The 13,377-nt window shown below is 35.2% G+C and overlaps 1 long non-coding RNA gene across 4 annotated transcripts in view; it reads right to left on the reverse strand.

The window, feature by feature from the left end:
• LOC125184113 (uncharacterized) overlaps positions 1-13,377 on the reverse strand; it is a 301,133-nt gene that overhangs the window by 245,677 nt on the left and 42,079 nt on the right. Inside the window, exon 1 of one of the 4 annotated variants that reach the window (XR_010831123.1) lies at positions 10,633-11,509. The exons of the other annotated variants lie outside the window; for them this stretch is intronic. This is a non-coding gene — a long non-coding RNA (uncharacterized lncRNA). Of the gene's footprint in view, positions 1-10,632; positions 11,510-13,377 lie in introns of those variants that run through there. 4 annotated transcript variants of the gene reach the window in all.

A 13,377-nucleotide genomic window follows, 5' to 3' on the forward strand; every position in this document is an offset into this window, starting at 1 on the left:
ACAATGGGAGGGAGTGCATCCTCACCACGTTTTCCGGTTACACTAACCTGACAGGACCAGGTGATGTGCAGGCTGGCAAGGCTGAGGTGCACAAGAAAGAAGGGAAGCAAAAAGTCCAAAAATACAAAGAAATATATTTATAAACACTGGAATAGTTTCTCCAGAATGCCCATACTCAGAGATTTTCAAAATCTGAATGGGGAAGGACCTGATTAACCTCATTCAAATTTGAAGTTAGCCTTGCTCTGAGCAGGAATTGAGCAAGGAACCTGCAGAACCCCATTCCTGTACCATCCTCACGTTAAAACATCACGCTTCAATGACTATAGCTGAATTGTTCCTTTGCATTACAAACCAAAGCACTTAATGCTCAGGTGAAATCTCCTACGGAGAGTATCACTTGTAAAATATTCACCTATGTCAAATATCAGAACTGCTATTTAATTAGAGATTAATTTATGTCTCTACGCATTTTGTACTTTTACTATTACCTGACAATTTCATTTATTCATGTCAATCTTGTAGAAAAGTGGGACCTTTTTAAACTCTGCAGAGTTTTGGTCTTTAACTCATATCTTGTGACAACACATTATTCAGAATTTGTATTAAAAGCAATTATTTAATCAATTTTTATTTGCAAGCAAAAAGGACTATATGTTTACGTTAGAGTATAGATGGCAGGCTGAGAGCAACGATGGTGAGATATAAACAGCTATTAAGGCGCAGTCCTTCTTAAATGGGAAATGACAGATATGGCATTATATTTATTTCAGTGGTTTGTGAAAAGCAAACAGACTTCACGCTTAATGATTTTGATTGGCACAAATAAAATTAGGCAAATAAAATTTGATCCCTTATACAAAATTTCTGTTATAATGTGAGAAGAAGGACAGGCCGATAACCCACTTTTGAGCAAAAATAAAACTACACATTCAATTTTTCCTATGAGGTTTGAAGTTTAGGAAGAATAAGGACCTACATGGACACAGTGTTCAAAACAAAACAAAACAAACAAAAAATTCAAACAAGCAGTTGGGGAAAGTCAGGAAAGAAAGGGACAAATTTGTCATTTTCCAAAATATTGAACAATTACATTAAAAAAAAAAAAAAAAACAAAAAAAACCCCACTGATTTGGCACACCTCAGAAAAATCACACTGATTTTTCAGAAGGAAATGAAACTGATCCTCTGTGTCTTAGAACACCTAGACACACTTGTTGCCAGTGTCCAGCACCTTCACAAATTGTACTAATTTTGCAGTAGAACAGACAATCAGGAGAATTGTAGGCATTAATTTTGTTCATCTGCTATCTTTTAGCTAAGCATCTGTTTCCTACTGCAGTATCTCCAAACCACAGAAATAGTAGTAAGAAAGCGGGTGCATCTCTTACAGTTAGTGGGGAGAATGAGGCACAGCAATGACTCTGAAGGTCTGAGAAAATGACATTCTTTCAAGTCTGAGAGTACTTTGCTTTACATCCTAAAAAGTAGTTTTCACATTTTTCCAATAAGCAGTGCAGTGTTGGCACTTCCAAGAGAGTCACACAGACAACTACTCCCACTTAATATAATGGTTGTCTGTGGAAAAGTAGGGTCATCCCATGAGTTCTCTTGGTCTTCATTGCATAAGCAAACCTTCACTGACATTAATGTCCTCCTGAGAAATGTCTATTTCAAACTGGTATTTTCCAGCACAAAAAAAAAAAAAAAAAAAAAGCATTCGGCAAACAATCTTACAGTGCTGCTCTCAAAAGTCAAAATACAAACAGCCATGCTAAAATCTTGTGGGTGAGACTTATTTAATTAATGCTGTTGTGCCCTTTAGCAACCAGCCTCTGAATAAAGGGCACAAGGAATGAATTAAGAACTGAGAAGTCAAGACAGACTTCTATTAAAAGAGAGAGAGAGAGAGAGAGAGAGAGAGAGAGAGAGAGAGAGAGAGAGAGAGAGAGAGAGAGAGAAAGGAGATACTACTGTTACTTTCTGGTAAAGATCTTCAGTGACAGGTTAGTGTAGGACATAATAGGATACCAGTTTTTATGCACTGAGAATAGAGTTCCTTGCTTATATTAGTTGAACCCACTTGAATCCAGAATCTAACAATTTTAAGAAAAAAAATGCTATTAGTGTTTCTACCATATTCTTAATCTTGAGCAAGATGTCATATTTTTGCTTTTTATTTCGGAAGGGAAAACAGCCATGTATGCAAACAATATATAAACAATTTATATACAAGAAAAGGTAATGTGTTCTTTTCAGTCTTACTACAGTTGTAAGGCAGAAAACAATGGTGGTATCTTGGTTCCATTATGCAATAAATGTGGTTATCTTGTGGAAACCAAATACGTTGTCTTTCTATAACCAGTACCAGGCAGGAACATAGATACCGTTTATATTTTTGTTCCGAGATCTAAACAGGGTTGCACAAAGGGCTTGCAAAGTGTTTCAAGATTTTAGATCCTGAACATACTGATATCAGTAATGAAGTAAACTAGTTCTTACTTGCAGTACATCATATAACTTCTTTTCCTGGGAGACAAAAAAGTAAGGTTCTTTCAACTTCAATATAAACTTTTTGCTTAGAATAAAACTGTTTTAAAGTTCCACTCTATCAGTTCTGTAACATGAGACTTTCTGTACAAATGAGTAGTAATGCAGGGAGGTATTCTTGATTTGTCCGTGAGAGAATTTCTCTCATTTCAGAGAAAAAAAAAAAAAAAAAGGCTCATTGCTATTTAGAGAAAAAGGAGCATCAAGAAGACATAATGTTTCTATAGCAACAAAACTTCCTCATTTCATGTTCCTATTCACACTAATTGTTTCATTCTGAGCCACTTCTGGCATTTTGCAACCAATAAAAAGGGTAACAAAAATTACTTCCTACGTTTGTACAGTTAACTCTTCAAATGTGCCTAGCAGTCTGGAACTTGTGTCAAAGGCAGTTACTCTGTGATCATTAATTGTATGGCAGAGTAGAAGTGGTGTTATAATTTTTGCACTTTTAAAACAGAAATCTTCAGTGTTGCTGGAAAACTGAATGCAGAATAAACTCAAATTAATATGCAGAACAAAGTCCAGTGGACTAGATTTGGCAGAGACATTATCAAAATGGAAATATATATATATATTTATTTATTTATACTTATATCACTTCTCATTCAGATAGCTAGTTTTTCAAATCTGTCTCATTATGAATTTCTATTCATTAAATATCCTCTTTTCTGACTGGGAAAACCTGTTTTTTTCCCCTTTCAAAATAAATGTGTGCTTTATTTTAGCCTTTCCCTGGCAAGTACTCCTAAATATTCACAAAGCTATCCCTTTTGTATTCCTTCTTGTTCTTCTGTGGTATAATGTCTACAATAAATAAGTAAAGTTTCTACAGTACACGGTATAGGAGTCTTCACTGGTGCCCAATCTTTTTGCAGGATGAATAGCAACTCATTTTTATAGCCTATTACTTAGTGACATACATTTTGTGATACCAGCACAAAGCTATCCAGCTGTCAGCATCAGTTCTGGTAGTATGATGAAGACTATAATTGAAGAACATCTTTAAAACGCTGCTGAGAGTTGCAAGAGAAATCCACAAAGAACTGATTCTGTATTTAAGCCTTGCACTAATGGAAGGAAACAAGTTGTTTTTATAAAAAAAAAAACAAAACTTTTTTTTTAAATTAATCACAGAAAAAAAAATATCTAAAATGTAGGATTTGTTGCCCATGTCTGCTAAGCTCCTTTTTATGAGGGTTATTTGAAATTAGCCAACCAACCTTCCTACTGAATTATCTTAAATAATGCTGAAATATTAAATATTCACATACTGTAGTGTAGAAAAAATGGGAAGATGGTTAAAGTTCAACTCATACTCCTTGAACTGCTTGGCCCCAAACAGGATTTTCCCACGTATGCAGCAGGAAGCATGTATCAACAATAAGAATTTTTTAATAGTGGAGAATTAGATTCCCATGCTGAGAAGAATGATATGGAGAATATTTTATTAATTGGTAAATGGTGCATCTATGAATCTAAGGTTTTCTGTATTTTTTTTAAATAAAGCCTTTTAAGAGCCATGCAGTACTGATAAGAGATATATGAAGAGCTCTGGAACTATGGACAAAGTGTTTCAGCTGCTCCAAAATGCAGCTAAGTCCCCAAATGTGAATGGATTTATGAAATATCTCTATTCAGCTTAAAAATCCTTGCTCCTTTTAGAAATTTACTGCATGTTAAATTGTATAAAAAGTCAATAGGAGCTGGTGCAGACCTGCATGCCTTTTAAAGTCTTTCCAAATATCTGTAATCAGCAAAACCTTGCCTGTACATAATGCATACATTGCATATTTTAGAAACTCCTACCTTTAAAACGTTGAACAAAATTTAATAAGACAAGCTTTTTCTTGAAACTGTTTTATATATCCCCTGGAGTAATTTTGTCAAAGTTATCACATCTCCTAACATAAAAGGACAAACCTTTTATTGATAAATACATCCTTTACCACATGAAGAAATTTCCTTCTTCCTTATTCCCTCCCTCACCCATCTCAAACCATTCATAACCACATTCCTTTAGTTCAAAGGTGGGAGAGGAGAAAACATTCATCTCCAATGTTACAATTCTTCAAAAAAAAAAGATGGCTTAAAATGAAGAATAAGTAAAGTCAGGGAATTTGACACAGCTTCTATTATAATGAGCGTTTTTATTATATTCGAAGCGGGATGGAATAGTAGTGCTATTTTCATGTTTGAGAAATGGCCTTTCCAGTGAATATATATAATTTGAGGGGACAGAGATGCTCGGTGAGGCAAAATTACTTCTAATGGTCCTGCCACCACTTGGAGATCTAAGATATATTTTTATGTCACTGTCATCTTTACTTGGGTTTCCAGTAGTCATGCCTCTTCCTATGGGGTTTCCATAGTAATTAAGGTATACTTTAAAAAAAAAAAAAAATAGCCATTGGCACTTATTAGCACATCAAGGAAAAAAATGAGTGTGTGTTAATTAACTAAGCACTAAATATGTTTTTGGCTAGGTAAAAGGAGCGTTTGCCTGTCAGTTAGCTTAGATTTTCTTTGCCTTATATTCAGGCCAAAATGTGTTTTAGTTAAGCATAAAGTGTTCATTACCAGTGATAATTTACACTATGTATCAAAACATATTTATAGAGCAATATAGCAGAAAAACTTTATCATTGAAAAAATATATAGCACAATGCATCTATTATGTCTATATAATTTAAATTTAGTGATTTTGATAAATCTGCAAAGTAGTTTCATAAATGAAGCTTCACGTACCTCAAACTTATTCTGAAGACTGCGTATAAAAAGTGAACACCTACAGTCTCTTCCAACCCTTTTGCCACAGTCTAATTTAAATAATACCCAGTTTTGCTGATTTTTCTACACAGGAACTTTTTCACTAAAGTAGTGTGGTGGGATATTAAAAAAAAAAAAAAAAAAAAAAAAAGGCACTTAAAAGTATTTAAAAACACTTCATCCACAGATGCTAAATAAACACCAAACCTTTTAGCTGGATCTATTTTCCTGACACATCCTAGAAGTGTAGAGAAGGCAGGTTTGTCCTTAATGCCTTTTAACTATGCACACTGATACACAGATATCTCTGTAATGAACAACGACTTTTTTTAATCAAAGAGGACTAATACACTTTCTTCAGGTTATATTCTCAAACACAGAACTTGTGTGAGTGCCATTCACAATTTGCAATTTGCAACATATAATTTATCCCAAAGTTATTTCTACTGATACTGCTGGGAAATAATGATACTATTTTTTTTTTTTTTAATATATCCCCAGATTGCTGTTTAATAGCCCTTGATTAGCATGTTTTCCCATGAATTTTGCCTAGGCAATGTTTGAATTCATTCATATTTTTGGTGACTACACAGGTCTTTGCCAATGACAACTTAATTACTTCCTTTTTGTTTATATAGAATGTCTCCCCAGCAATTCACTTGCTGCATCCCCTTGGGCAGTATGTGAGACACCTGCAAGAATTAACTGCTTTGGCTGATCCTTTTAATTTCCTATTCATAAATATCCTTATTTGATGTAGCTTCTGTTTTTAGTTGGAATCTACTTATAAATGGCTGAAGTCACCTCTTAATTAGTAATAATATAGCACCAATTTCCTATATTTTTTCATAGTTTCGAGTACTGTCACCTTCTTCCAAAATTAGTCAGAAAACCCCTAGTACTGTCACCTCCCCACTTCACCTCCCACTAGGGCATGAAATTCCAATGTGAAGAGAAATTAAAATGTGTAGCACTTTAGTGATATAGCAACCTTAGTCCTCAGCTTTGAGTCCTTTTTTATTAAAAAGATATAGCACCTTTCCTTCTTCAGAGTGATCTACACTGTCATTTTTCACACCTGGTGACTAGAATCTCATTGATATTTTTTTCCCCTCACCAAAATTTCTTGGAACTATCAGCAATTTTAAATAGTATTTTCATTTATCTACCTTATATTCTTGTATTTATCAGTTAGATGTAGAAAGCAAGAGCATACTTATATTATGATTATTATGATATTTTCGTATATATATATTTTTAAGACCTCATAGATTTTGGGTTACCACTCTAGAAAGACTGGGAAGAGTGGGTCTGCACTATACAATTTTAAAACAATAAAATTGTTAATGTTTTATAAATAGAAAATGACTCCAAAAAAAGCTCAGTAGTTTTCTTAGAAGGCACCAATAGATGTTAACATCAGTCTTCAATTTCAGTTACTTATTCTCTGCTGAATCTGTCACTTGGGGACATATACTGGAAACTTTTTTCTATCATTTTGGACTTGAGCAAATGCTGAACAATTCCTTAGTCTCATCTTAGGTTTTTTATGGTTTTAGACTGAAGTTTGTTTATACCTCGTCAAATTAGTCTATACGAGTTTAAGTTGCCTACACCTTACCACACAGCAAGAGAGTCAGGCAAATGATGTTGAGAAGACAACGAATAACCTGAAAATTTAAGGGACTAAGACTACTCTATTAATATCCTTAAGGGCCTGTCCTCCAAATACCCACTATAGATAATTATGTGGTGCAACTACCCTTCAAAATAGGGAAATAAATAACTAACACTGTTGTGTAGCTGGATTATGTATTTCTGTTTGGATAGCAACTTCTTATCAGAACAACCTGATACCTAGAAAAACCCAAAACAATAAAGGAAATACACCATCCATCTGTAACATCCCTCAGTGAAACAAGCTATCAATAAAACACTCTTAAACTAGCCACACAGCCAGCTGAATTAGAGAACAAAAAATCATTACTGAATGAATTAGATGTTATTAGATCAGCCCTATTAATGCCTGTAATATATCTAATATACCCGTGACTTCTGTATAGATGGACTTGAAATGCTTAGAGAATGGTTGGGTAGACATTGAATACACCTAAGATCACATACCTCTGTATATTTTACTTATTAACGTAGAGCATCGTAGTGCATAAATAGGTGTTTCCAAACAATTCTGTAAATAATATATAACAAACTGGAGGAAATGTAATCATGTGGAATTAGAGACAAATTATAAGCTTTGTAGCCCTCCCTCTCCACCCCTTCCCCCCCCCCAACTTCTGAATATATTATTTTTACATTGTATTTAATAAAATTTATATGTAGCTGTTTAGTACTTTTATATTTAGCACATTTTTTCAATCTTCCAGTCTCTGACATGGAATGCTTTAGTGGCTTCTCTTCAGTGACTTCTGGTTTTTTTGTTTGTTTGTTTGTTTGTTTTTTCCCTTCCTTCCTTAAAATCTTAGTCTGAAAACATGTCAAAATATAAGACCTTATTTACAGTTTTGATAACAGTTTATCAGAGAATAATACATCCCCATTTGTGCTATTTGTAATTCTTGGTAAATGTACCTATCTTCCTCACAATAACTTTCAACTAAGTATTTTTTATTATTTATTTTTTGCTTCAACTGTTAGCATGGTCTTATGCCTTTCTACGTGGAACACTGCTTAAAACATACATATGTATACATTTGACTTCACTGTCTGTGTACTCCATTTCAGTTTAACTACATCTTCCTCTATCATATCATTTAATTTTGTGATTTTATTATATCAAAATGCCAGAGGGGTTGTCTCTTCCAAACAAAAATAGCAGACTTGTTCTCAGTACTCTAGCAACAACAACAACAAAAAATCAGTAATTCAATTTGGAGGAAAGGTGCAACTTACACTCTAATTTGTGCTACACATCATTCTCCTTACTATACAGCTGTTGTAAATAAGCGATGGGACTGATTATGAACTCCTAAGTTTGACTTTGCCATTTCCCTGTTAGTGTATGTTCTGAAGGGCCACTTAGCTGTGCATGGGAAGAATCGAGAGGTATATCCAGCTATGCAGCCAGTAGGTGTCTCCCTTACACCCGTACAATAATCACATCGGCTTGTGCTGTATATACACATTTAACAAGGTCTATATGCATTTCAGTGTGTGCGGGGTGGGGGCATGGCATTATATGCTGTATTCCTGAAAGGGTGGAAATACAGGGAAAGATCAAATGTAATTTAATTTGAACAAAGTTTCCCAAGTCCTTTCAAAATGCTTCATGCCACAGCAGAGTTTGGGGAAAGTACGTATTTTTCAAGTGTTTTTCTTATTCTCCATACATTATATTCATACAAGTTTGCTGAGCATATATTGTAACACTCTAAAATGAACAACATCTAGAAAGACTGAGATAGCCCCATCCTGTCTTGCACAGCACTAATAACAAGCAGCTTGAACAACTAGATTGAGAAATACTTTAGAACATTTTCCATTAAAAGTATTAGATTCCCATGAATCTTAGTTTTTTGATTTAATGAATCCATTCTATTGAACATGTTAGGCAGCTGCAATAACTCATTAGAATTCCAAACTGACTACAGAAAACCCTGTGTTTTAATTAAAAGTAATTTATCATTAACAACTTGAAGGTTTATCTTGTTTCCGAATTACCACTAAAAAATAAAACCCAACACATCTGCAAATATTGTATGATAGAGAATTTAGTTTCACAAGTCTTAAAACCTTAATAAACCCACTTCTGATTAATGTTTTCTGCATTACTGCCCTCAGAGTCCTGTCCTGCATTTTGCATAAGTATCAAATGTGTCTGGACTTCTGAAAACCCAAGAGAGAAGAATATGAAGGTGCTTTCTGAGAGCCAGTAGCTTCTTTTTTTCTGATAGCCAAGTGAAAAGGAGAATCTGTCAGGCTGCAAAGGCCATGGGAGGAAAGGCAATGAATGTGTCCAAAATCAGTGCTTGCAAAAGACTGCAGGAGTAACAGCTACACACAGCCAGGGAGAACTGGAGGAAACTGTAGCAAGCAAAGAATTGTAGCAGGTGTGGAAACCTAAACTGAGAAAGGATGTGATTAGAGCAGGAAGAGGTATTGGACAAAAATATGGGAAGGAAGTGTTAGAGAGAGAGAACTATAAGACCACGCAAGTGGGCTGGGAGAGGAGGAAGTCTGAGAAATTTGTGGGGGAATACTGAAACGAGCTTCTTATTGGGTGTGATGGGGAAATGCTGACGGCATTCAACCTCTGAGATAGAGGGAGAGGGCTGGGACTTGGGACACAAGTGGTATGAGACTAAGACGTGGATTTGTAGCTTTACTGTCCCAGTCGCTCTCTGTTTTTCTTTGTTTGTTTTTGTTGTTGTTTTTTGTTTGTTTAAAATCAGTAATTTTAAGTGATCATTTTAGACTTACGTAAAGCCTTTATATGAGGGGGTTCAGATTCTGCAATAGGATAATTGGAGATAGATTCCTAGCAGAAAAACCTTGAGATGTTGAAACTGAAGAACTATAGTTGAAATATGAAATATGGTACACAACCTCCACTGTAAACCTAAAAGCCACATTCACTGCCACAATGATCTTGCAAAGACAGCTTATAAAAACACAAGGAAAAAAAAAAAAAACTGATATATATATCAGTTGCAGACTGATGATAATGGAAAAAATATCTCTTGGCATTTTGTGGCTTCTCTTAAAAGTGGAAAGAATGCATCCTAACCACACCCAGAACAGCATCAGCAAGACAGCTAAAACCAACAGTAAAAAACAAATTTCTTGAAAAGTTCAGCTTCAGAAGAAGCAAAATCCTTGCTGAATTAAGTTCAAGTTGGAGAACCACTTCGATTCAAAAATACATATATGCAGAAACAAGAATATTTCCATATTGACAGCTTCAGTAGTTTTTCTTTCAGACTGGTCTTCTCAGTTTTTAATTACTTTATTTTCTTATAAATATGTTTGTTTTTTCCTGAAACCATCATTAAACTGTTCATGTTGAAGAAACCATTTTAGGACAAAAAGTTTCCCTCAATTCTTCAAAAAGCCTGAAGATCTCTCCTTTTGGTTTGGCTATTGAGCTAAAAATAGCAGCTTTTACAAACATAGATGAAGCAGGTGGTAGCAATGCCATCATGATTAGGTGTAGTTTAACACACCTTCCCACCTAGTGACCCCCAGCCTTCTCAGGCCATATACCTACACAAAACAATACTGTCCAAAGTTCTGAAATGATTTAGACCTGTTCCAAAAGAAAAAAAAAATGCTTGAATACTTGTTTGCTGAAGTTACCTGTCAAGGCCCAGCAGGAAGATGGCTGCTCTTCTCAGGGAAGGAGGCAGCAGCCAGGCCTGGGCCTACTGGGCAGGGTCCCACAGGGCCCAGACAAGACAGGCAGCAGTTGGGGGCCAGTAATGGGGCTCAGACACAACCCCTGACATACCAGGGGACAGAGCAAAGCCCTCCTAACTCAGTGAAGGGTTAACAGCCTGAGGCTGAGCTTAAATGGGACCCAGGGGTATGGGCCCAGGTGAGGCTGGTTGGGGCCAGGAAGGCCTATTAGTGCCCTCTGAGCCCGGGCATTATCATGCAAGGGAAGAGTTACTAAACAACTGCAGGCCAATATTTCTTACCACATGTTTGGGAAATCCTTAGAGTATGGATTTCATATGTCTAAAATCACATATTAAAAGGCAATATGTCATAGGAGGAAATGGATTATTTGAAAATTCCATAAGGATATATTAGAGAAGGGATTTTTTTATTATTTATTTTTTTCCATTTTAAAGGCCAGCTTGGCTGCTACATATGTGTGTAGAACCATATTAATAAAGCTTTGTTTAAGTGTCTGCAAACAAAGATATACCACAAAACAAAAAGAAAAATTCCTAAGCAGTTAATAACCTTCAGGAGCCAGCTTTATAGATGGTTTTGAAACACTTACCCAGAAACCCTTCTGAATCTGTCGAGGGCTAAATATCATTAAATATTGGCTGTAAGTACAGAAGTTACTTTTGAAAAATAGACTCATTTTCTTTAGGCGTTTATGTCCCCCTATATTTTCACTTAAATGCAGGATGATTTTCAAAGTATTTCAAAATATTTCACTATTACAAACATTTAGAACCTTCCCGGAAATTTGTCAACAAACCCTCACAAAACTGGTGATTTTTTCTTCTATTTCACACTACTGCAGTTTCCAGTTTCAAATTAAACTCATAAAAAGCAATCATATATTAGCTCTTGTCAGTGTTCCTGGTCCAAAGATACTTCTTTGTCTTGCTGTTTTATTTCACAGGAGGGTTTTGTTGTTGTTTTGCTTTGTGTTTTTTTTTTGTTGTTGTTGTTGTTGTTTTTTTCTCCCTTTTCAACTCTGTCCTTTCTGTCAGCTTTTTCTTCCAGTTCAGGTCTCTTGACTGGGTTAGATACATGATCCAAATAACAGCTTATTTATCATGCTGTTTGGTGATGGATGCTTTGACGATTGCCTCCTATTCTTTTCTGACTGTAAAACTGAATTAGATTCTACACCGTGCAAATGTACACAATACACATTGTAATGGCAGCTGGTGGAGTGCTGCTGTAGCCAATTCTGAGTCTTTTTCCAGTCACAACTTCTGTTTCTTGTCTTCTATGCACAGCTCTCCTCCACCTCCCCCCTCCCAACCAGTACCCTAAAGAAAATGTAAAAAGTACCAGGCAATGGCACCAGCTGGTCCTATTTTCTGTCAACAGATATTCATGGTCTCTGATTGGAGTCATGGTCCCTAAAAGCCACATTTACACAGGAGAAGAAAATAACACTGTACCTTTTCTCACAAAGGAAAGTTAAACTATTTAGAAAATCTGCTCATGTATCTCCTGACCCAAAAATGGCCATCTAAATAATAAAATGACAGCTTCTTCAAGACATGGATGCACATGTAAACACAGTATAAGTATGTAGAAGTATGACTTCCATATCTTTCCCACTTAAATAAAAGGAATGAGCTGCTACCTGTTTAAAACTAAAAGAGATTTAAACCTCAAAAAAGCTCTTATCTTTTGACACCACAGATGTTCTTAGTTTTTCTTAATCTTATAACATTTGCTGTACAGTAAGGAATCATAAGATTAACAGTCCCATGATATTTGTGGGTGAAACATAAACGGATGTAAAAAAGTAACTTCAACCCATTCTGCTTTTTTGGTTTTTTTAGATTTGTCTCAACTTTAGTAATTCAAACATTCTCTGTTTGTTTAATTCAATATATCCATAAAGAAAGGCATAGAGGCACTTAGTTTTAGACCTTTGAATGTTTCTTTTTTCACATTGTGAGGTAGTCAACCAAGCTGATAAAGGCAGTTTTATTGTTTTGATTCCCCAGTTTAATGTAAATGCATTTAAGCCCACTGTTGGTCAATATATGACAATACTTATCTTGATGTGGCTATGTAAGCAATGGGCCAAAGGCATTTTGCAGATTGCTGCAAGCTAACTGCAACCATGATTGACTAATTTACTGTTCAATGGTGTAGCTGTTAAATAGATCCTCTTTTCATCTGCCAATTTCTTACAGTTATTGTGACAACAGCTGAACTACATCTCTTTCCTTTTCTTCCTTGTTAAAGTGAATTACCTCTATTTATACTGCAAGAATGGTGTGTATTTCTGAAATTCTGTGGTATGTCAGATGTCTGCTTCACTACAGGTATAGGGTAGGTTTTTACTTCACTCCATGTATTTATCAAAGAAGTGCTTCATGAAAATTGTTAATGGCTAAGAATATCAAAACTTAGTTCATTTATGTTCTCCTGTTTCATAGATTGTTACCTGCCTATGTACTCCTACAATATTTTCACTATATGATCTGCTTTCTCATATACTTCAGAATACAAAAACTTTTACCTGAATACCCATCCTGATCAACCTGTCATGGAGGTCTTTTTTAATTTTGTTTGTCTTATGTTTATGTCTTAGAGTTGGAATGAACTTTGTTTTAAAAGTACATTGATTTTAACTTAAAAAAAATGCTTTTAGACTTAAACAGTCTCAGC

This window comes from Anser cygnoides, chromosome 4 (genome assembly GCF_040182565.1).
Source record: "Anser cygnoides isolate HZ-2024a breed goose chromosome 4, Taihu_goose_T2T_genome, whole genome shotgun sequence".
Taxonomy (NCBI): Eukaryota; Metazoa; Chordata; class Aves; order Anseriformes; family Anatidae; genus Anser; species Anser cygnoides.